The sequence below is a fragment of the Schistocerca gregaria genome, unplaced genomic scaffold (genome assembly GCF_023897955.1).
Source record: "Schistocerca gregaria isolate iqSchGreg1 unplaced genomic scaffold, iqSchGreg1.2 ptg000178l, whole genome shotgun sequence".
NCBI classification, from domain to species: Eukaryota; Metazoa; Arthropoda; class Insecta; order Orthoptera; family Acrididae; genus Schistocerca; species Schistocerca gregaria.
The window spans coordinates 11,862,440-11,883,367 of NW_026061728.1; the positions used below are offsets into that span (position 1 = coordinate 11,862,440).

The window sequence follows — 20,928 nt, forward strand, 5'->3', positions numbered from 1 at the left end:
AAAGTATGTGTGTTAATTTGTACGCCACTAGCTCTGCATGCTGTCATGCAATTTCTTTACCTCTCAGAAATGATTATGACATAAAAGTGAAGTACGTGACGAGTGTGACGTTAGGAAAACATTAGGCAGCATGGAGAGATTCTGTATGGGATCACCCAACCAAACGAGTACTGTGTGACGTGCTATCCGGCAGGTATTCAACGAGGTAGCCGGCTAGCTCAGTCGGTAGAGCGTCAGACTCTTAATCCTAGGGTCGTGGGTTCGAGCCACACGCTGGGCGGAACGGAATTTTGTTCCGCTGCAGATGTAAATTACCGTTTTTCAGATTAACGAGATGTAATGGAAATAGCAACTTTAAACTTTGCCTACGTCTCTGTCAGTCAAAAGGAAACTGTATTTGAATGTGAAGGTGATTTTGTAGACATGTGTGGAAGACATGTTCTGAAATGCAAGTGTTGTTGTTTGGAGAGCACATCGGTTACGTGTCAGATGTGTAGCCAAGCAGTAATGGGTCGCCATAGCTGCAAATATTAGCCGGTAATATGAAGTGTTGTCAGCTGAAGTCTGATGATGCAGACGACCGTAAGGACGAAGTATCCAAGAGTACCGCTAGGCCGCGCCTCTTTAGCTCAGTGGTAGAGCACTGCTCTAATAAACCAGGCATCGGAAGTTCCATCCTCACAGAAGAAAGATGAATTTTGGAAATCAGTTGCGCGTCGTGGCGTATAGCAAACAGTATCTGTGATGACGAACAATTAGCGACAGGCGTTTTTTTAAGAATTACACTCAGATGTGATTAAGGCGAATGGCGCAGATAAAGCATTTGCCAAAGCGGTACAGCATAAAGTGGGACGAGGCAGTCTGAATTACATTTTATAGATGTATTTCTCACATATCTCAGAGCCTCTCGCGGTCGTCGTCGTCGTCGTCGTCGTCGTCGTCGTCGTCGTCGTCGTCGTCGCCGCCGCCGCTTCTGCAGAAGTAGCAAATGGCCATCGTAGCAAATGCGGCGAGGGGCGCCCTGCCTTCGATTCCGAATGCACAAAGTGTGTGGTCTTGTTTCTCAGTCTATATTTGGTCGGTCTCGTAAGAGGTTGAATGTAACGAATGGGTGGGAAAGAGCAAGGGGCAGCGGCTGTGTAGAACGAAAACACAAATCCTCAGGGGTGTGAGCGTTTCGAGATGAGTCGTATACATGACATAGTTGGTCGTCAGTGACCATGTGGCCTAATGGATAAGGCGTCGGACTTCGGATCTGATGATTACAGTTTCGAATGTTGTCACGCTCGTTTTTTTTCCAGTTCTGAAAAAGAAACATACCGTTTTAATGTAGCAATTGAGCAGTACGAAACCGTCTGAATGTTGCTGTTGACCATTTTTTGCTTGGAAATGCTCTTGAGCTTGAAACACACAACAAGACCGGTGTTAACTAGCGAAATGGTCAGCAGAGTGCCGACACCGCGAGTTTTGACTGGCACTTGCACATCTAAAACAACGACGAGAAAGTAACTCGTTCGGCTTTTGAGTCACATTAAGTTTGTGTGTTAATTTGTACGCCACTAGCTCTGCATGCTGTCATGCAATTTCTTTACCTCTCAGAAATGATTGTGACATAAAAGTGAAGTACGTGACGAGTGTGACGTTAGGAAAACATTAGGCAGCATGGAGAGATTCTGTATGGGACCACCCAACCAAACGAGTACTGTGTGACGTGCTATCCGGCAGGTATTCAACGAGGTAGTCGGCTAGCTCAGTCGGTAGAGCGTCAGACTCTCAATCCTAGGGTTTTGGGTTCGAGCCACACGCTGGGCGGAACGGAATTTTGTTCCGCTGCAGATGTAAATTACCGTTTTTCTGATTAACGAGATGTAATGGAAATAGCAACTTTAAACTTTGCCTACGTCTCTGTCAGTCACAAGGAAACTGTATTTGAATGTGAAGGTGATTTTGTAGACATGTGTGGAAGACATGTTCTGAAATGCAAGTGTTGTTGTTTGGAGAGCACATCGGTTACGTGTCAGATGTGTAGCCAAGCAGTAATGGGTCGCCATAGCTGCAAATATTAGCCGGTAATATGAAGTGTTGTCAGCTGAAGTCTGATGATGCAGACGACCGTAAGGACGAAGTACCCAAAAGTACCACTAGGCCGCGCCTCTTTAGCTCAGTGGTAGAGCACTGCTCTAATAAACCAGGCATCGGAAGTTCCATCCTCACAGGAGAAAGATGAATTTTGGAAATCAGTTGCGCGTCGTGGCCGTATAGCAAACAGTATCTGTGATGACGAACAATTAGCGACAGGCGTTTTTTTAAGAATTACTCTCAGATGTGATTAAGGCGAATGGCGCAGATAAAGCATTTGACAAGCGGTACAGCATAAAGTGGGACGAGGCAGTCTGAATTACATTTTATAGATGTATTTCTCACATATCTCAGAGCCTCTCGCGGTCGTCGTCGTCGTCGTCGTCCGTCGTCGTCGTCGTCGCCGCCGCCGCTTCTGCAGAAGTAGCAAATGGCCATCGTAGCAAATGCGGCGAGGGACGCCCTGCCTTCGATTCCGAATGCACAAAGTGTGTGGTCTTGTTTCTCAGTTTATATTTGGTCGGTCTCGTAAGAGGTTGAATGTAACGAATGGGTGGGATAGAGCAAGGGGCAGCGGCTGTGTAGAACGAAAACACAAATCCTCAGGGGTGTGAGCGTTTCGAGATGAGTCGTATACATGACATAGCTGGTCGTCAGTGACCATGTGGCCTAATGGATAAGGCGTCGGACTAAGGATCTGATGATTACAGTTTCGAATGTTGTCACGGCCCTTTTTTTTTCCAGTTCTGAAAAAGAAACATACCGTTTTAATGTAGCAATTGAGCAGTACGAAACGGTCTGAATGTTGCTGTTGACCATTTTTTGCTTGGAAATGCTCTTGAGCTTGAAACACACAACAAGACCGGTGTTAACTAGCGAAATGGTCAGCAGAGTGCCGACACCGCGAGTTTTGACTGGCACTTGCACATCTAAAACAACGACGAGAAAGTAACTCGTTCGGCTTTTGAGTCACATAAAGTATGTGTGTTAATTTGTACGCCACTAGCTCTGCATGCTGTCATGCAATTTCTTTACCTCTCAGAAATGATTATGACATAAAAGTGAAGTACGTGACGAGTGTGACGTTAGGAAAACATTAGGCAGCATGGAGAGATTCTGTATGGGATCACCCAACCAAACGAGTACTGTGTGACGTGCTATCCGGCAGGTATTCAACGAGGTAGCCGGCTAGCTCAGTCGGTAGAGCGTCAGACTCTTAATCCTAGGGTCGTGGGTTCGAGCCACACGCTGGGCGGAACGGAATTTTGTTCCGCTGCAGATGTAAATTACCGTTTTTCAGATTAACGAGATGTAATGGAAATAGCAACTTTAAACTTTGCCTACGTCTCTGTCAGTCAAAAGGAAACTGTATTTGAATGTGAAGGTGATTTTGTAGACATGTGTGGAAGACATGTTCTGAAATGCAAGTGTTGTTGTTTGGAGAGCACATCGGTTACGTGTCAGATGTGTAGCCAAGCAGTAATGGGTCGCCATAGCTGCAAATATTAGCCGGTAATATGAAGTGTTGTCAGCTGAAGTCTGATGATGCAGACGACCGTAAGGACGAAGTATCCAAGAGTACCGCTAGGCCGCGCCTCTTTAGCTCAGTGGTAGAGCACTGCTCTAATAAACCAGGCATCGGAAGTTCCATCCTCACAGAAGAAAGATGAATTTTGGAAATCAGTTGCGCGTCGTGGCGTATAGCAAACAGTATCTGTGATGACGAACAATTAGCGACAGGCGTTTTTTTAAGAATTACACTCAGATGTGATTAAGGCGAATGGCGCAGATAAAGCATTTGCCAAAGCGGTACAGCATAAAGTGGGACGAGGCAGTCTGAATTACATTTTATAGATGTATTTCTCACATATCTCAGAGCCTCTCGCGGTCGTCGTCGTCGTCGTCGTCGTCGTCGTCGTCGTCGTCGTCGTCGCCGCCGCCGCTTCTGCAGAAGTAGCAAATGGCCATCGTAGCAAATGCGGCGAGGGGCGCCCTGCCTTCGATTCCGAATGCACAAAGTGTGTGGTCTTGTTTCTCAGTCTATATTTGGTCGGTCTCGTAAGAGGTTGAATGTAACGAATGGGTGGGAAAGAGCAAGGGGCAGCGGCTGTGTAGAACGAAAACACAAATCCTCAGGGGTGTGAGCGTTTCGAGATGAGTCGTATACATGACATAGTTGGTCGTCAGTGACCATGTGGCCTAATGGATAAGGCGTCGGACTTCGGATCTGATGATTACAGTTTCGAATGTTGTCACGCTCGTTTTTTTTCCAGTTCTGAAAAAGAAACATACCGTTTTAATGTAGCAATTGAGCAGTACGAAACGGTCTGAATGTTGCTGTTGACCATTTTTTGCTTGGAAATGCTCTTGAGCTTGAAACACACAACAAGACCGGTGTTAACTAGCGAAATGGTCAGCAGAGTGCCGACACCGCGAGTTTTGACTGGCACTTGCACATCTAAAACAACGACGAGAAAGTAACTCGTTCGGCTTTTGAGTCACATAAAGTTTGTGTGTTAATTTGTACGCCACTAGCTCTGCATGCTGTCATGCAATTTCTTTACCTCTCAGAAATGATTGTGACATAAAAGTGAAGTACGTGACGAGTGTGACGTTAGGAAAACATTAGGCAGCATGGAGAGATTCTGTATGGGACCACCCAACCAAACGAGTACTGTGTGACGTGCTATCCGGCAGGTATTCAACGAGGTAGTCGGCTAGCTCAGTCGGTAGAGCGTCAGACTCTCAATCCTAGGGTTTTGGGTTCGAGCCACACGCTGGGCGGAACGGAATTTTGTTCCGCTGCAGATGTAAATTACCGTTTTTCTGATTAACGAGATGTAATGGAAATAGCAACTTTAAACTTTGCCTACGTCTCTGTCAGTCACAAGGAAACTGTATTTGAATGTGAAGGTGATTTTGTAGACATGTGTGGAAGACATGTTCTGAAATGCAAGTGTTGTTGTTTGGAGAGCACATCGGTTACGTGTCAGATGTGTAGCCAAGCAGTAATGGGTCGCCATAGCTGCAAATATTAGCCGGTAATATGAAGTGTTGTCAGCTGAAGTCTGATGATGCAGACGACCGTAAGGACGAAGTACCCAAAAGTACCACTAGGCCGCGCCTCTTTAGCTCAGTGGTAGAGCACTGCTCTAATAAACCAGGCATCGGAAGTTCCATCCTCACAGGAGAAAGATGAATTTTGGAAATCAGTTGCGCGTCGTGGCCGTATAGCAAACAGTATCTGTGATGACGAACAATTAGCGACAGGCGTTTTTTTAAGAATTACTCTCAGATGTGATTAAGGCGAATGGCGCAGATAAAGCATTTGACAAGCGGTACAGCATAAAGTGGGACGAGGCAGTCTGAATTACATTTTATAGATGTATTTCTCACATATCTCAGAGCCTCTCGCGGTCGTCGTCGTCGTCGTCGTCCGTCGTCGTCGTCGTCGCCGCCGCCGCTTCTGCAGAAGTAGCAAATGGCCATCGTAGCAAATGCGGCGAGGGACGCCCTGCCTTCGATTCCGAATGCACAAAGTGTGTGGTCTTGTTTCTCAGTTTATATTTGGTCGGTCTCGTAAGAGGTTGAATGTAACGAATGGGTGGGATAGAGCAAGGGGCAGCGGCTGTGTAGAACGAAAACACAAATCCTCAGGGGTGTGAGCGTTTCGAGATGAGTCGTATACATGACATAGCTGGTCGTCAGTGACCATGTGGCCTAATGGATAAGGCGTCGGACTAAGGATCTGATGATTACAGTTTCGAATGTTGTCACGGCCCTTTTTTTTTCCAGTTCTGAAAAAGAAACATACCGTTTTAATGTAGCAATTGAGCAGTACGAAACCGTCTGAATGTTGCTGTTGACCATTTTTTGCTTGGAAATGCTCTTGAGCTTGAAACACAAACAAGAAGACCGGTGTTAACTAGCGAAATGGTCGGCAGAGTGCCGACACCGCGAGTTTTGACTGGCACTTGCACATCTAAAACAACGTCGGAAAGTAACTCGTTCGGCTTTTGAGTCACATGAAGTATGTGTGTTAATTTTGACGCCACTAGCTCTGCATGATGTCATGCAATTTCTTTACCTCTCAGAAATGATTATGACATAAAAGTGAAGTACGTGACGAGTGTGACGTTAGGAAAACATTAGGCAGCATGGAGAGATTCTGTATGGGTCCACCCAACCCAAACGAGTACTGTGTGACGTGCTATCCGGCAGGTATTCAACGAGGTAGCCGGCTAGCTCAGACGGTAGACCGTCAGACTCTTAATCCTAGTGTCGTGGGTTCGAGCGACACGCTGGGCGGATCGGAATTTTGTTCCGCTGCAGATGTAAATTACCGTTTTTCTGATTAACGAGATGTAATGGAAATAGCAACTTTAAACTTTGCCTACGTCTCTGTCAGTCACAAGGAAACTGTATTTGAATGTGAAGGTGATTTTGTAGACATGTGTGGAAGACATGTTCTGAAATGCAAGTGTTGTTGTTTGGAGAGCACATCGGTTACGTGTCAGATGTGTAGCCAAGCAGTAATGGGTCGCCATAGCTGCAAATATTAGCCGGTAATATGAAGTGTTGTCAGCTGAAGTCTGATGATGCAGACGACCGTAAGGACGAAGTATCCAAGAGTACCGCTAGGCCACGCCTCTTTAGCTCAGTGGTAGAGCACTGCTCTAATAAACCAGGCATCGGAAGTTCCATCCTCACAGGAGATAGATGAATTTTGGAAATCAGTTGCGCGTCGTGGCCGTATAGCAAACAGTATCTGTGATGACGAACAATTAGCGACAGGCGTTTTTTTAAGAATTACTCTCAGATGTGATTAAGGCGAATGGCGCAGATAAAGCATTTGCCAAAGCGGTACAGCATAAAGTGGGACGAGGCAGTCTGAATTACATTTTATAGATGTATTTCTCACATATCTCAGAGCCTCTCGCGGTCGTCGTCGTCGTCGTCGTCGTCGTCGTCGTCGTCGTCGTCGTCGTCGTCGCCGCCGCCGCTTCTGCAGAAGTAGCAAATGGGTATCGTAGCAAATGCGGCGAGGGACGCCCTGCCTTCGATTCCGAATGCACAAAGTGTGTGGTCTTGTTTCTCAGTCTATATTTGGTCGGTCTCGTAAGAGGTTGAATGTAACGAATGGGTGGGAAAGAGCAAGGGGCAGCGGCTGTGTAGAACGAAAACACAAATCCTCAGGGGTGTGAGCGTTTCGAGATGAGTCATATACATGACATAGCTGGTCGTCAGTGACCATGTGGCCTAATGGATAAGGCGTCGGACTTCGGATCTGATGATCACAGGTTCGAATGTTGTCACGGCCCTTTTTTTTCCAGTTCTGAAAAAGAAACATACCGTTTTAATGTAGCAATCGAGCAGTACGAAACGGTCTGAATGTTGCTGTTGACCATTTTTGCTTGGAAATGCTCTTGAGCTTGAAACACACACAACAAGACCGGTGTTAACTAGCGAAATGGTCAGCAGAGTGCCGACACCGCGAGTTTTGACTGGCACTTGCACATCTAAAACAACGACGAGAAAGTAACTCGTTCGGCTTTTGAGTCACATAAAGTATGTGTGTTAATTTGTACGCCACTAGCTCTGCATGCTGTCATGCAATTTCTTTACCTCTCAGAAATGATTATGACATAAAAGTGAAGTACGTGACGAGTGTGACGTTAGGAAAACATTAGGCAGCATGGAGAGATTCTGTATGGTACCACCCAACCAAACGAGTACTGTGTGACGTGCTATCCGGCAGGTATTCAACGAGGTAGCCGGCTAGCTCAGACGCTAGACCGTCAGACTCTTAATCCTAGGGTCGTGGGTTCGAGCCACACGCTGGGCGGAACGGAATTTTGTTCCGCTGCAGATGTAAATTACCGTTTTTCTGATTAACGAGATGTAATGGAAATAGCAACTTTAAACTTTGCCTACGTCTCTGTCAGTCACAAGGAAACTGTATTTGAATGTGAAGGTGATTTTGTAGACATGTGTGGAAGACATGTTCTGAAATGCAAGTGTTGTTGTTTGGAGAGCACATCGGTTACGTGTCAGATGTGTAGCCAAGCAGTAATGGGTCGCCATAGCTGCAAATATTAGCCGGTAATATGAAGTGTTGTCAGCTGAAGTCTGATGATGCAGACGACCGTAAGGACGAAGTACCTAAAAGTACCACTAGGCCGCGCCTCTTTAGCTCAGTGGTAGAGCACTGCTCTAATAAACCAGGCATCGGAAGTTCCATCCTCACAGGAGAAAGATGAATTTTGGAAATCAGTTGCGCGTCGTGGCCGTATAGCAAACAGTATCTGTGATGACGAACAATTAGCGACAGGCGTTTTTTTAAGAATTACTCTCAGATGTGATTAAGGCGAATGGCGCAGATAAAGCATTTGCCAAAGCAGTACAGCATAAAGTGGGACGAGGCAGTCTGAATTAGATTTTATAGATGCATTTCTCACATATCTCAGAGCCTCTCGCGGTCGTCGTCGTCGTCGTCGTCGTCGTCGTCGCCGCCGCGGCTTCTGCAGAAGTAGCAAATGGCTATCGTAGCAAATGCGGCGAGGGACGCCCTGCCTTCGATTCCGAATGCACATAGTGTGTGGTCTTGTTTCTCAGTCTATATTTGGTCGGTCTCGTAAGAGGTTGAATGTAACGAATGGGTGGGAAAGAGCAAGGGGCAGCGGCTGTGTAGAACGAAAACACAAATCCTCAGGGGTGTGAGCGTTTCGAGATGAATCGTATACATGACATAGATTGTAGTAAGTGACCATGTGGCCTAACGGATAAGGCGTCGGACTTCGGATCTGATGATTACAGTTTCGAATGTTGTCACACTCGTTTTTTTTCCAGTTCTGAAAAAGAAACATACCGTTTTAATGTAGCAATTGAGCAGTACGAAACGGTCTGAATGTTGCTGTTGACCATTTTTTGCTTGGAAATGCTCTTGAGCTTGAAACACACAACAAGACCGGTGTTAACTAGCGAAATGGTCAGCAGAGTGCCGACACCGCGAGTTTTGACTGGCACTTGCACATCTAAAACAACGACGAGAAAGTAACTCGTTCGGCTTTTGAGTCACATAAAGTATGTGTGTTAATTTGTACGCCACTAGCTCTGCATGCTGTCATGCAATTTCTTTACCTCTCAGAAGTGATTATGACATAAAAGTGAAGTACGTGACGAGTGTGACGTTAGGAAAACATTAGGCAGCATGGAGAGATTCTGTACGGTACCACCCAAACAAACGAGTACTGTGTGACGTGCTATCCGGCAGGTATTCAAAGAGGTAGCCGGCTAGCTCAGTCGGTATAGCGTCAGACTCTTAATCCTAGGGTCGTGGGTTCGAGCCACACGCTGGGCGGAACGGAATTTTGTTCCGCTGCAGATGTAAATTACCGTTTTTCTGATTAACGAGATGTAATGGAAATAGCAACTTTAAACTTTGCCTACGTCTCTGTCAGTCACAAGGAAACTGTATTTGAATGTGAAGGTGATTTTGTAGACATGTGTGGAAGACATGTTCTGAAATGCAAGTGTTGTTGTTTGGAGAGCACATCGGTTACGTGTCAGATGTGTAGCCAAGCAGTAATGGGTCGCCATAGCTGCAAATATTAGCCGGTAATATGAAGTGTTGTCAGCTGAAGTCTGATGATGCAGACGACCGTAAGGACGAAGTACCCAAAAGTACCACTAGGCCGCGCCTCTTTAGCTCAGTGGTAGAGCACTGCTCTAATGAACCAGGCATCGGAAGTTCCATCCTCACAGGAGAAAGATGAATTTTGGAAATCAGTTGCGCGTCGTGGCCGTATAGCAAACAGTATCTGTGATGACGAACAATTAGCGACAGGCGTTTTTTTAAGAATTACTCTCAGATGTGATTAAGGCGAATGGCGCAGATAAAGCATTTGCCAAAGCAGTACAGCATAAAGTGGGACGAGGCAGTCTGAATTACATTTTATAAATGCATTTCTCACATATATCAGAGCCTCTCGCGGTCGTCGTCGTCGTCGTCGCCGCCGCCGCCGCTTCTGCAGAAGTAGCAAATGGCTATCGTAGCAAATGCGGCGAGGGACGCCCTGCCTTCGATTCCGAATGCACAAAGTGTGTGGTCTTGTTTCTCAGTTTATATTTGGTCGGTCTCGTAAGAGGTTGAATGTAACGAATGGGTGGGAAAGAGCAAGGGGCAGCGGCTGTGTTGAACGAAAACACAAATCCTCAGGGGTGTGAGCGTTTCGAGATGAGTCGTATACATGACATAGCTGGTCGTCAGTGACCATGTGGCCTAATGGGTAAGGCGTCGGACTTCGGATCTGATGATTACAGGTTCGAATGTTGTCACGGCCCTTTTTTTTCCAGTTCTGAAAAAGAAACATACCGTTTTAATGTAGCAATTGAGCAGTACGAAACCGTCTGAATGTTGCTGTTGACCATTTTTTGCTTGGAAATGCTCTTGAGCTTGAAACACACACAACAAGACCGGTGTTAACTAGCGAAATGGTCAGCAGAGTGCCGACACCGCGAGTTTTGACTGGCACTTGCACATCTAAAACAACGACGAGAAAGTAACTCGTTCGGCTTTTGAGTCACATAAAGTATGTGTATTAATTTTGACGCCACTAGCTCTGCATGCTGTCATGCAATTTCTTTACCTCTCAGAAATGATTATGACATAAAAGTGAAGTACGTGACGAGTGTGACGTTAGGAAAACATTAGGCAGCATGGAGAGATTCTGTATGGGACCACCCAACCAAACGAGTACTGTGTGACGTGCTATCCGGCAGGTATTCAACGAGGTAGCCGGCTAGCTCAGTCTGTAGAGCGTCAGACTCTTAATCCTAGGGTCGTGGGTTCGAGCCACACGCTGGGCGGAACGGAATTTTGTTCCGCTGCAGATGTAAATTACCGTTTTTCTGATTAACGAGATGTAATGGAAATAGCAACTTTAAACTTTGCCTACCTCTCTGTCAGTCACAAGGAAACTTTATTTGAATGTGAAGGTGATTTTGTAGACATGTGTGGAAGACATGTTCTGAAATGCAAGTGTTGTTGTTTGGAGAGCACATCGGTTACGTGTCAGATGTGTAGCCAAGCAGTAATGGGTCGCCATAGCTGCAAATATTAGCCGGTAATATGAAGTGTTGTCAGCTGAAGTCTGATGATGCAGACGACCGTAAGGACGAAGTACCCAAAAGTACCACTAGGCCGTGCCTCTTTAGCTCAGTGGTAGAGCACTGCTCTAATAAACCAGGCATCGGAAGTTCCATCCTCACAGGAGAAAGATGAATTTTGGAAATCAGTTGCGCGTCGTGGCCGTATAGCAAACAGTATCTGTGATGACGAACAATTAGCGACAGGCGTTTTTTTAAGAATTACTCTCAGGTGTGATTAAGGCGAATGGCGCAGATAAAGCATTTGCCAAAGCGGTACAGCATAAAATGGGACGAGGCAGTCTGAATTACATTTTATAGATGTATTTCTCACATATCTCAGAGCCTCTCGCGGTCGTCGTCGTCGTCGTCGTCGTCGTCGTCGTCGTCGTCGTCGTCGTCGCCGCCACCGCTTCTGCAGAAGTAGCAAATGGCCATCGTAGCAAATGCGGCGAGGGACGCCCTGCCTTGGATTCCGAATGCACAAAGTGTGTGGTCTTGTTTCTCAGTCTATATTTGGTCGGTCTCGTAAGAGGTTGAATGTAACGAATGGGTGGGAAAGAGCAAGGGGCAGCGGCTGTGTAGAACGAAAACACAAATCCTCAGGGGTGTGAGCGTTTCGAGATGAGTCGTATACATGACATTGCTGGTCGTCAGTGACCATGTGGCCTAATGGATAAGGCGTCGGACTTCGGATCTGATGATTACAGGTTCGAATGTTGTCACGGCCCTTTTTTTTCCAGTTCTGAAAAAGAAACATACCGTTTTAATGTAGCAATTGAGCAGTACGAAACCGTCTGAAGGTTGCTGTTGACCATTTTTTGCTTGGAAATGCTCTTGAGCTTGAAACACACACAACAAGACCGGTGTTAACTAGCGAAATGGTCAGCAGAGTGCCGACACCGCGAGTTTTGACTGGCACTTGCACATCTAAAACAACGACGGAAAGTAACTCGTTCGGCTTTTGAGTCACATAAAGTATGTGTGTTAATTTTGACGCCACTAGCTCTGCATGCTGTCATGCAATTTCTTTACCTCTCAGAAATGATTATGACATAAAAGTGAAGTACGTGACGAGTGTGACGTTAGGAAAACATTAGGCAGCATGGAGAGATTCTGTATGGGACCACCCAACCAAACGAGTACTGTGTGACGTGCTATCCGGCAGGTATTCAACGAGGTAGCTGGCTACCTCATTCGGTAGAGCGTCAGACTCTTAATCCTCGGGTCGTGGGTTCGAGCCAAACGCTGGGCGGAACGGAACGGAATTTTGTTCCGCTGCAGATGTAAATTACCGTTTTTCTGATTAACGAGATGTAATGGAAATAGCAACTTTAAACTTTGCCTACGTCTCTATCACTCACAAGGAAACTGTATTTGAATGTGAAGGTGATTTTGTAGACATGTGTGGAAGACATGTTATGAAATGCAAGAGTTGTTGTTTGGAGAGCACATCGGTTACGTGTCAGATGTGTAGCCAAGCAGTAATGGGTCGCCATAGCTGCAAATATTAGCCGGTAATATGAAGTGTTGTCAGCTGAAGTCTGATGATGCAGACGACCGTAAGGACGAAGTACCCAAAAGTACCACTAGGCCGCGCCTCTTTAGCTCAGTGGTAGAGCACTGCTCTAATAAACCAGGCATCGGAAGTTCCATCCTCACAGGAGAAAGATGAATTTTGGAAATCAGTTGCGCGTCGTGGCCGTATAGCAAACAGTATCTGTGATGACGAACAATTAGCGACAGGCGTTTTTTTAAGAATTACTCTCAGATGTGATTAAGGCGAATGGCGCAGATAAAGCATTTGCCAAAGCGGTACAGCATAAAGTGGGACGAGGCAGTCTGAATTACATTTTATAGATGTATTTCTCACATATCTCAGAGCCTCTCGCGGTCGTCGTCGTCGTCGTCGTCGTCGTCGTCGTCGTCGTCGCCGCTTCTGCAGAAGTAGCAAATGGGTATCGTAGCAAATGCGGCGAGGAACGCCCTGCCTTCGATTCTGAATTCACAAAGTGTGTGGTCTTGTTTCTCAGTCTATATTTGGTCGGTCTCGTAAGAGGTTGAATGTAACGAATGGGTGGGAAAGAGCAAGGGGCAGCGGCTGTGTAGAACGAAAACACAAATCCTCAGGGGTGTGAGCGTTTCGAGATGAATCGTATACATGACATAGATTGTAGTAAGTGACCATGTGGCCTAACGGATAAGGCGTCGGACTTCGGATCTGATGATTACAGGTTCGAATGTTGTCACGCTCGTTTTTTTCCAGTTCTGAAAAAGAAACATACTGTTTTAATGTAGCAATTGAGCAGTACGAAACCGTCTGAATGTTGCTGTTGACCATTTTTTGCTTGGCAATGCTCTTGAGCTTGAAACACACAACAAGACCGGTGTTAACTAGCGAAATGGTCAGCAGAGTGCCGACACCGCGAGTTTTGACTGGCACTTGCACATCTAAAACAATGACGAGAAAGTAACTCGTTCGGCTTTTGAGTCACATAAAGTATGTGTGTTAATTTGTACGCCACTAGCTCTGCATGCTGTCATGCAATTTCTTTACCTCTCAGAAATGATTATGACATAAAAGTGAAGTGCGTGACGAGTGTGACGTTAGGAAAACATTAGGCAGCATGGAGAGATTCTGTATGGGACCACCCAACCAAACGAGTACTGTGTGACGTGCTAACCAGCAGGTATTCAACGAGGTAGCCGGCTAGCTCAGTCGGTAGAGCGTCAGACTCTTAATCCTAGGCTCGTGGGTTCGAGCCACACGCTGGGCGGAACGGAATTTTGTTCCGCTGCAGATGTAAATTACCGTTTTTCAGATTAACGAGATGTAATGGAAATAGCAACTTTAAACTTTGCCTACGTCTCTGTCAGTCACAAGGAAACTGTATTTGAATGTGAAGGTGATTTTGTAGACATGTGTGGAAGACATGTTCTGAAATGCAAGTGTTGTTGTTTGGAGAGCACATCGGTTACGTGTCAGATGTGTAGCCAAGCAGTAATGGGTCGCCATAGTTGCAAATATTAGCCGGTAATATGAAGTGTTGTCAGCTGAAGTCTGATGATGCAGACGACCGTAAGGACGAAGTACCCAAAAGTACCACTAGGCCGCGCCTCTTTAGCTCAGTGGTAGAGCACTGCTCTAATAAACCAGGCATCGGAGGTTCCATCCTCACAGGAGAAAGATGAATTTTGGAAATCAGTTGCGCGTCGTGGCCGTATAGCAAACAGTATCTGTGATGACGAACAATTAGCGACAGGCGTTTTTTTAAGAATTACTCTCAGATGTGATTAAGGCGAATGGCGCAGATAAAGCATTTGCCAAAGCGGTACAGCATAAAATGGGACGAGGCAGTCTTAATTACATTTTATAGATGTATTTCTCACATATCTCAGAGCCTCTCGCGGTGGTCGTCGTCGTCGTCGTCGTCGTCGTCGTCGTCGTCGCCGCCACCGCTTCTGCAGAAGTAGCAAATGGCCATCGTAGCAAATGCGGCGAGGGACGCCCTGCCTTGGATTCCGAATGCACAAAGTGTGTGGTCTTGTTTCTCAGTCTATATTTGGTCGGTCTCGTAAGAGGTTGAATGTAACGAATGGGTGGGAAAGAGCAAGGGGCAGCGGCTGTGTTGAACGAAAACACAAATCCTCAGGGGTGTGAGCGTTTCGAGATGAGTCGTATACATGACATAGCTGGTGGTCAGTGACCATGTGGCCTAATTGATAAGGCGTCGGACTTCGGATCTGATGATTACAGGTTCGAATGTTGTCACGGCCCTTTTTTTCCAGTTCTGAAAAAGAAACATACCGTTTTAATGTAGCAATTGAGCAGTACGAAACCGTCAGAAGGTTGCTGTTGACCATTTTTTGCTTGGAAATGCTATTGAGCTTGAAACACACACAACAAGACCGGTGTTAACTAGCGAAATGGTCGGCAGAGTGCCGACCCCGCGAGTTTTGACTGGCACTTGCACATCTAAAACAACGTCGGAAAGTAACTCGTTCGGCTTTTGAGTCACATAAAGTATGTGTGTTACTTTTGACGCCACTAGCTCTGCATGCTGTCATGCAATTTCTTTACCTCTCAGAAATGATTATGATATAAAAGTGAAGTACGTGACGAGTGTGGCGTTAGGAAAACATTAGGCAGCATGGAGAGATTCTGTATGGGACCACCCAACCCAAACGAGTACTGTGTAACGTGCTATCCGGCAGGTATTCGACGAGGTAGCCGGCTAGCTCAGACGGTAGACCGTCAGACTCTTAATCCTAGGGTCGTGGGTTCGAGCCACACGCTGGGCGGAACGGAATTTTGTTCCGCTGCAGATGTAAATTACCGTTTTTCTGATTAACGAGATGTAATTGAAATAGCAACTTTAAACTTTGCCTACGTCTCTGTCACTCACAAGGAAACTGTATTTGAATGTGAAGGTGATTTTGTAGACATGTGTGGAAGACATGTTCTGAAATGCAAGTGTTGTTGTTTGGAGAGCACATCGGTTACGTGTCAGATGTGTAGCCAAGCAGTAAAGGGTCGCCATAGCTGCAAATATTAGCCGGTAATATGAAGTGTTGTCAGCTGAAGTCTGATGATGCAGACGACCGTAAGGACGAAGTATCCAAGAGTACCGCTAGGCCGCGCCTCTTTAGCTCAGTGGTAGAGCACTGCTCTAATAAACCAGGCATCGGAAGTTCCATCCTCACAGGAGATTGATGAATTTTGGAAATCAGTTGCGCGTCGTGGCCGTATAGCAAACAGTATCTGTGACGACGAACAATTAGCGACAGGCGTTTTTTTAAGAATTACTCTCAGATGTGATTAAGGCGAATGGCGCAGATAAAGCATTTGCCAAAGCGGTACAGCATAAAGTGGGACGAGGCAGTCTGAATTACATTTTATAGATGTATTTCTCACATATCTCAGAGCCTCTCGCGGTCGTCGTCGTCGTCGTCGTCGTCGTCGCCGCCGCCCCCGCCGCCGCTTCTGCAGAAGTAGGAAATGGCTATCGTAGCAAATGCGGCGAGGGACGCCCTGCCTTCGATTCCGAATGCACAAAGTGTGTGGTCTTGTTTCTCAGTCTATATTTGGTCGGTCTCGTAAGAGGTTGAATGTAACGAGTGGGTGGGAAAGAGCAAGGGGCAGCGGCTGTGTAGAACGAAAACACAAATCCTCAGGGGTGTGAGCGTTTCGAGATGAGTCGTATACATGACATAGTTGGTTGTCAGTGACTATGTGGCCTAATGGATAAGGCGTTGGACTTCGGATCTGATGATTACAGGTTCGAGTGTTGTCACGCTCGTTTTTTTCCAGTTCTGAAAAAGAAACATACCGTTTTAATGTAGCAATTGAGCAGTACGAAACCGTCTGAATGTTGCTGTTGACCATTTTTTGCTTGGAAATGCTCTTGAGCTTGAAACACACATAACAAGACCGGTGTTAACTAGCGAAATGGTCAGCAGAGTGCCGACACCGCGAGTTTTGACTGGCACTTGCACATCTAAAACAACGACGAGAAAGTAACTCGTTCGGCTTTTGAGTCACATAAAGTATGTGTGTTAATTTGTACGCCACTAGCTCTGCATGCTGTCATGCAATTTCTTTACCTCTCAGAAATGATTATGACATAAAAGTGAAGTACGTGACGAGTGTGACGTTAGGAAAACATTAGGCAGCATGGAGAGTTTCTGTATGGGACCACCCAACCAAACGAGTACTGTGTGACGTGCTATCCGGCAGGTATTCAACGAGGTAGCCGGCTAGCTCAGTCGGTAGAGCGTCAGGCTCTTAATCCTAGGGTCGTGGGTTCGAGCCACACGCTGGGCGGAACGGGATTTTGTTCCGCTGCAGATGTAAATTACCGTTTTTCTGATTAACGAGATGTAATGGAAATAGCAACTTTAAACTTTGCCTACGTCTCTGTCAGTCACAAGGAAACTGTATTTGAATGTGAAGGTGATTTTGTAGACATGTGTGGAAGACATGTTCTGAAATGCAAGTGTTGTTGTTTGGAGAGCACATCGGTTACGTGTCAGATGTGTAGCCAAGCAGTAATGGGTCGCCATAGCTGCAAATATTAGCCGGTAATATGAAGTGTTGTCAGCTGAAGTCTGATGATGCAGACGACCGTAAGGACGAAGTACCCAAAAGTACCACTAGGCCGCGCCTCTTTAGCTCAGTGGTAGAGCACTGCTCTAATTAACCAGGCATCGGAAGTTCCATCCTCACAGGAGAAAGATGAATTTTGGAAATCAGTTGCGCGTCGTGGCTGTATAGCAAACAGTACCTGTGATGACGAACAATTAGCGACAGGCGTTTTTTTAAGAATTACTCTCAGATGTGATTAAGGCGAATGGCGCAGATAAAGCATTTGCCAAAGCGGTACAGCATAAAGTGGGACGAGGCAGTCTTAATTACATTTTATAGATGTATTTCTCACATATCTCAGAGCCTCTCGCGGTGGTCGTCGTCGTCGTCGTCGTCGTCGTCGTCGTCGTCGTCGCCACCGCCGCTTCTGCAGAAGTAGCAAATGGCCATCGTAGCAAATGCGGCGAGGGACGCCCTGCCTTGGATTCCGAATGCACAAAGTGTGTGGTCTTGTTTCTCAGTTTATATTTGGTCGGTCTCGTAAGAGGTTGAATGTAACGAATGGGTGGGTAAGAGCAAGGGGCAGCGGCTGTGTAGAACGAAAACACAAATCCTCAGGGGTGTGAGCGTTTCGAGATGAGTCGTATACATGACATAGTTTGTAGTCAGTGACCATGTGGCCTAACGGATAAGGCGTCGGACTTCGGATCTGATGATTACAGGTTCGAATGTTGTCACGCTCGTTTTTTCCCAGTTCTGAAAAAGAAACATACCGTTTTAATGTAGCAATTGAGCAGTACGAAACCGTCTGAATGTTGCTGTTGACCATTTTTTGCTTGGAAATGCTCTTGAGCTTGAAACACACATTAAGACCGGTGTTAACTAGCGAAATGGTCAGCAGAGTGCCGACACCGCGAGTTTTGAATGGCACTGGCACATCTAAAACAACGACGAGAAAGTAGCTCGTTCGGCTTTTGAGTCACATAAAGTATGTGTGTTAATTTGTACGCCACTTGCTCTGCATGCTGTCATGCAATTTTTTTACCTCTCAGAAATGATTATGACATAAAAGTGAAGTACGTGACGAGTGTGACGTTAGGAAAACATTAGGCAGCATGGAGAGTTTCTGTATGGGACCACCCAACCAAACGAGTACTGTGTGACGTTCCATCCGGCAGGTATTCAACGAGGTAGCCGGCTAGCTCAGTCGGTAGAGCGTCAGACTCTTAATCCTAGGATCGTGGGTTCGAGCCACACGCTGGGCGGAACGGAATTTTGTTCCGCTGCAGATGTAAATTACCGTTTTTCAGATTAACGAGATGTAATGGAAATAGCAACTGTAAACTTTGCCTACGTCTCTGTCAGTCACAAGGAAACTGTATTTGAATGTGAAGGTGATTTTGTAGACATGTGTGGAAGACATGTTCTGAAATGCAAGTGTTGTTGTTTGGAAAGCACATCGGTTACGTGTCAGATGTGTAGCCAAGCAGTAATGGGTCGCCATAGCTGCAAATATTAGCCGGTAATATGAAGTGTTGTCAGCTGAAGTCTGATGATGCAGACGACCGTAAGGACGAAGTACCCAAAAGTACCACTAGGCCGCGCCTCTTTAGCTCAGTGGTAGAGCACTGCTCTAATAAACCAGGCATCGGAAGTTCCATCCTCACAGGAGAAAGATGAATTTTGGAAATCAGTTGCGCGTCGTGGCCGTATAGCAAACAGTATCTGTGATGACGAACAATTAGCGACAGGCGTTTTTTTAAGAATTACTCTCAGATGTGATTAAGGCGAATGGTGCAGATAAAGCATTTGCCAAAGCGGTACAGCATAAAGTGGGACGAGGCAGTCTGAATTACATTTTATAGATGTATTTCTCACATATCTCAGAGCCTCTCGCGGTCGTCGTCGTCGTCGTCGTCGCCGCCGCTTCTGCAGAAGTAGCAAATGGCTATCGTAGCAAATGCGGCGAGGGACGCCCTGCCTTCGATTCCGAATGCACAAAGTGTGTGGTCTTGTTTCTCAGTCTATATTTGGTCGGTCTCGTAAGAGGTTGAATGTAACGAATGGGTGGGAAAGAGCAAGGGGCAGCGGCTGTGTAGAACGAAAACACAAATCCTCAGGGGTGTGAGCGTTTCGAGATGAGTCGTATACATGACATAGTATGTAGTCAGTGACCATGTGGCCTAACGGATAAGGCGTCGGACTTCGGATTTGAGGATTACAGGTTCGAATGTTGTCACGCTCGTTTTTTCCCAGTTCTGAAAAAGAAACATACCGTTTTAATGTAGCAATTGAGCAGTACGAAACCGTCTGAATGTTGCTGTTGACCATTTTTTGCTTGGAAATGCTCTTGAGCTTGAAACACACATTAAGACCGGTGTTAACTAGCGAAATGGTCAGCAGAGTGCCGACACCGCGAGTTTTGACTGGCACTTGCACATCTAAAACAACGACGAGAAAGTAACTCGTTCGGCTTTTGAGTCACATAAAGTATGTGTGTTAATTTGTACGCCACTTGCTCTGCATGCTGTCATGCAATTTCTTTACCTCTCAGAAATGATTATGACATAAAAGTGAAGTACGTGACGAGTGTGACGTTAGGAAAACATTAGGCAGCACGGAGAGTTTCTGTATGGGACCACCCAACCAAACGAGTACTGTGTGACGTTCCTTCCGGAAGGTATTCAACGAGGTAGCCGGCTAGCTCAGTCGGTAGAGCGTCAGACTCTTAATCCTAGGATCGTGGGTTCGAGCCACACGCTGGGCGGAACGGAATTTTGTTCCGCTGCAGATGTAAATTACCGTTTTTCAGATTAACGAGATGTAATGGAAATAGCAACTTTAAACTTTGCCTACGTCTCTGTCAGTCACAAGAAAACTGTATTTGAATGTGAAGGTGATTTTGTAGACATGTGTGGAAGACATGTTCTGAAATGCAAGTGTTGTTGTTTGGAAAGCACATCGGTTACGTGTCAGATGTGTAGCCAAGCAGTAATGGGTCGCCATAGCTGCAAATATTAGCCGGTAATATGAAGTGTTGTCAGCTGAAGTCTGATGATGCAGACGACCGTAAGGACGAAGTACCCAGAAGTACCACTAGGCCGCGCCTCTTTAGCTCAGTGGTAGAGCACTGCTCTAATAAACCAGGCATCGGAAGTTCCATCCTCACAGGAGAAAGATGAATTTTGGAAATCAGTTGCGCGTCGTGGCCGTATAGCAAACAGTATCTGTGATGACGAACAATTAGCGACAGGCGTTTTTTTAAGAATTACTCTCAGATGTGATTAAGGCGAATGGCGCAGATAAAGCATTTGCCAAAGCGGTACAGCATAAAGTGGGACGAGGCAGTCTGAATTACATTTTATAGATGTATTTCTCACATATCTCAGAGCCTCTCGCGGTCGTCGTCGTCGTCGTCGTCGTCGTCGCCACCGCCGCTTCTGCAGAAGTAGCAAATGGTATCGTAGCAAATGCGGCGAGGGACGCCCTGCCTTGGATTCCGAATGCACAAAGTGTGTGGTCTTGTTTCTCAGTTTATATTTGGTCGGTCTCGTAAGAGGTTGAATGTAACGAATGGGTGGGAAAGAGCAAGGGGCAGCGGCTGTGTAGAACGAAAA

The 20,928-nt window shown here is 46.1% G+C and overlaps 2 non-coding genes across 2 annotated transcripts; both read left to right on the forward strand.

Moving 5' to 3' along the window:
* Positions 1-207: 207 nt before the first annotated feature.
* Trnak-cuu (transfer RNA lysine (anticodon CUU)) lies at positions 208-280 on the forward strand. The gene has a single exon. It is a non-coding gene; the product is annotated as a tRNA-Lys (tRNA).
* A 2,981-nt stretch (positions 281-3,261) lies between these two features.
* Trnak-cuu (transfer RNA lysine (anticodon CUU)) lies at positions 3,262-3,334 on the forward strand. Its single transcript has one exon. It is a non-coding gene; the product is annotated as a tRNA-Lys (tRNA).
* Positions 3,335-20,928: the final 17,594 nt, after the last annotated feature.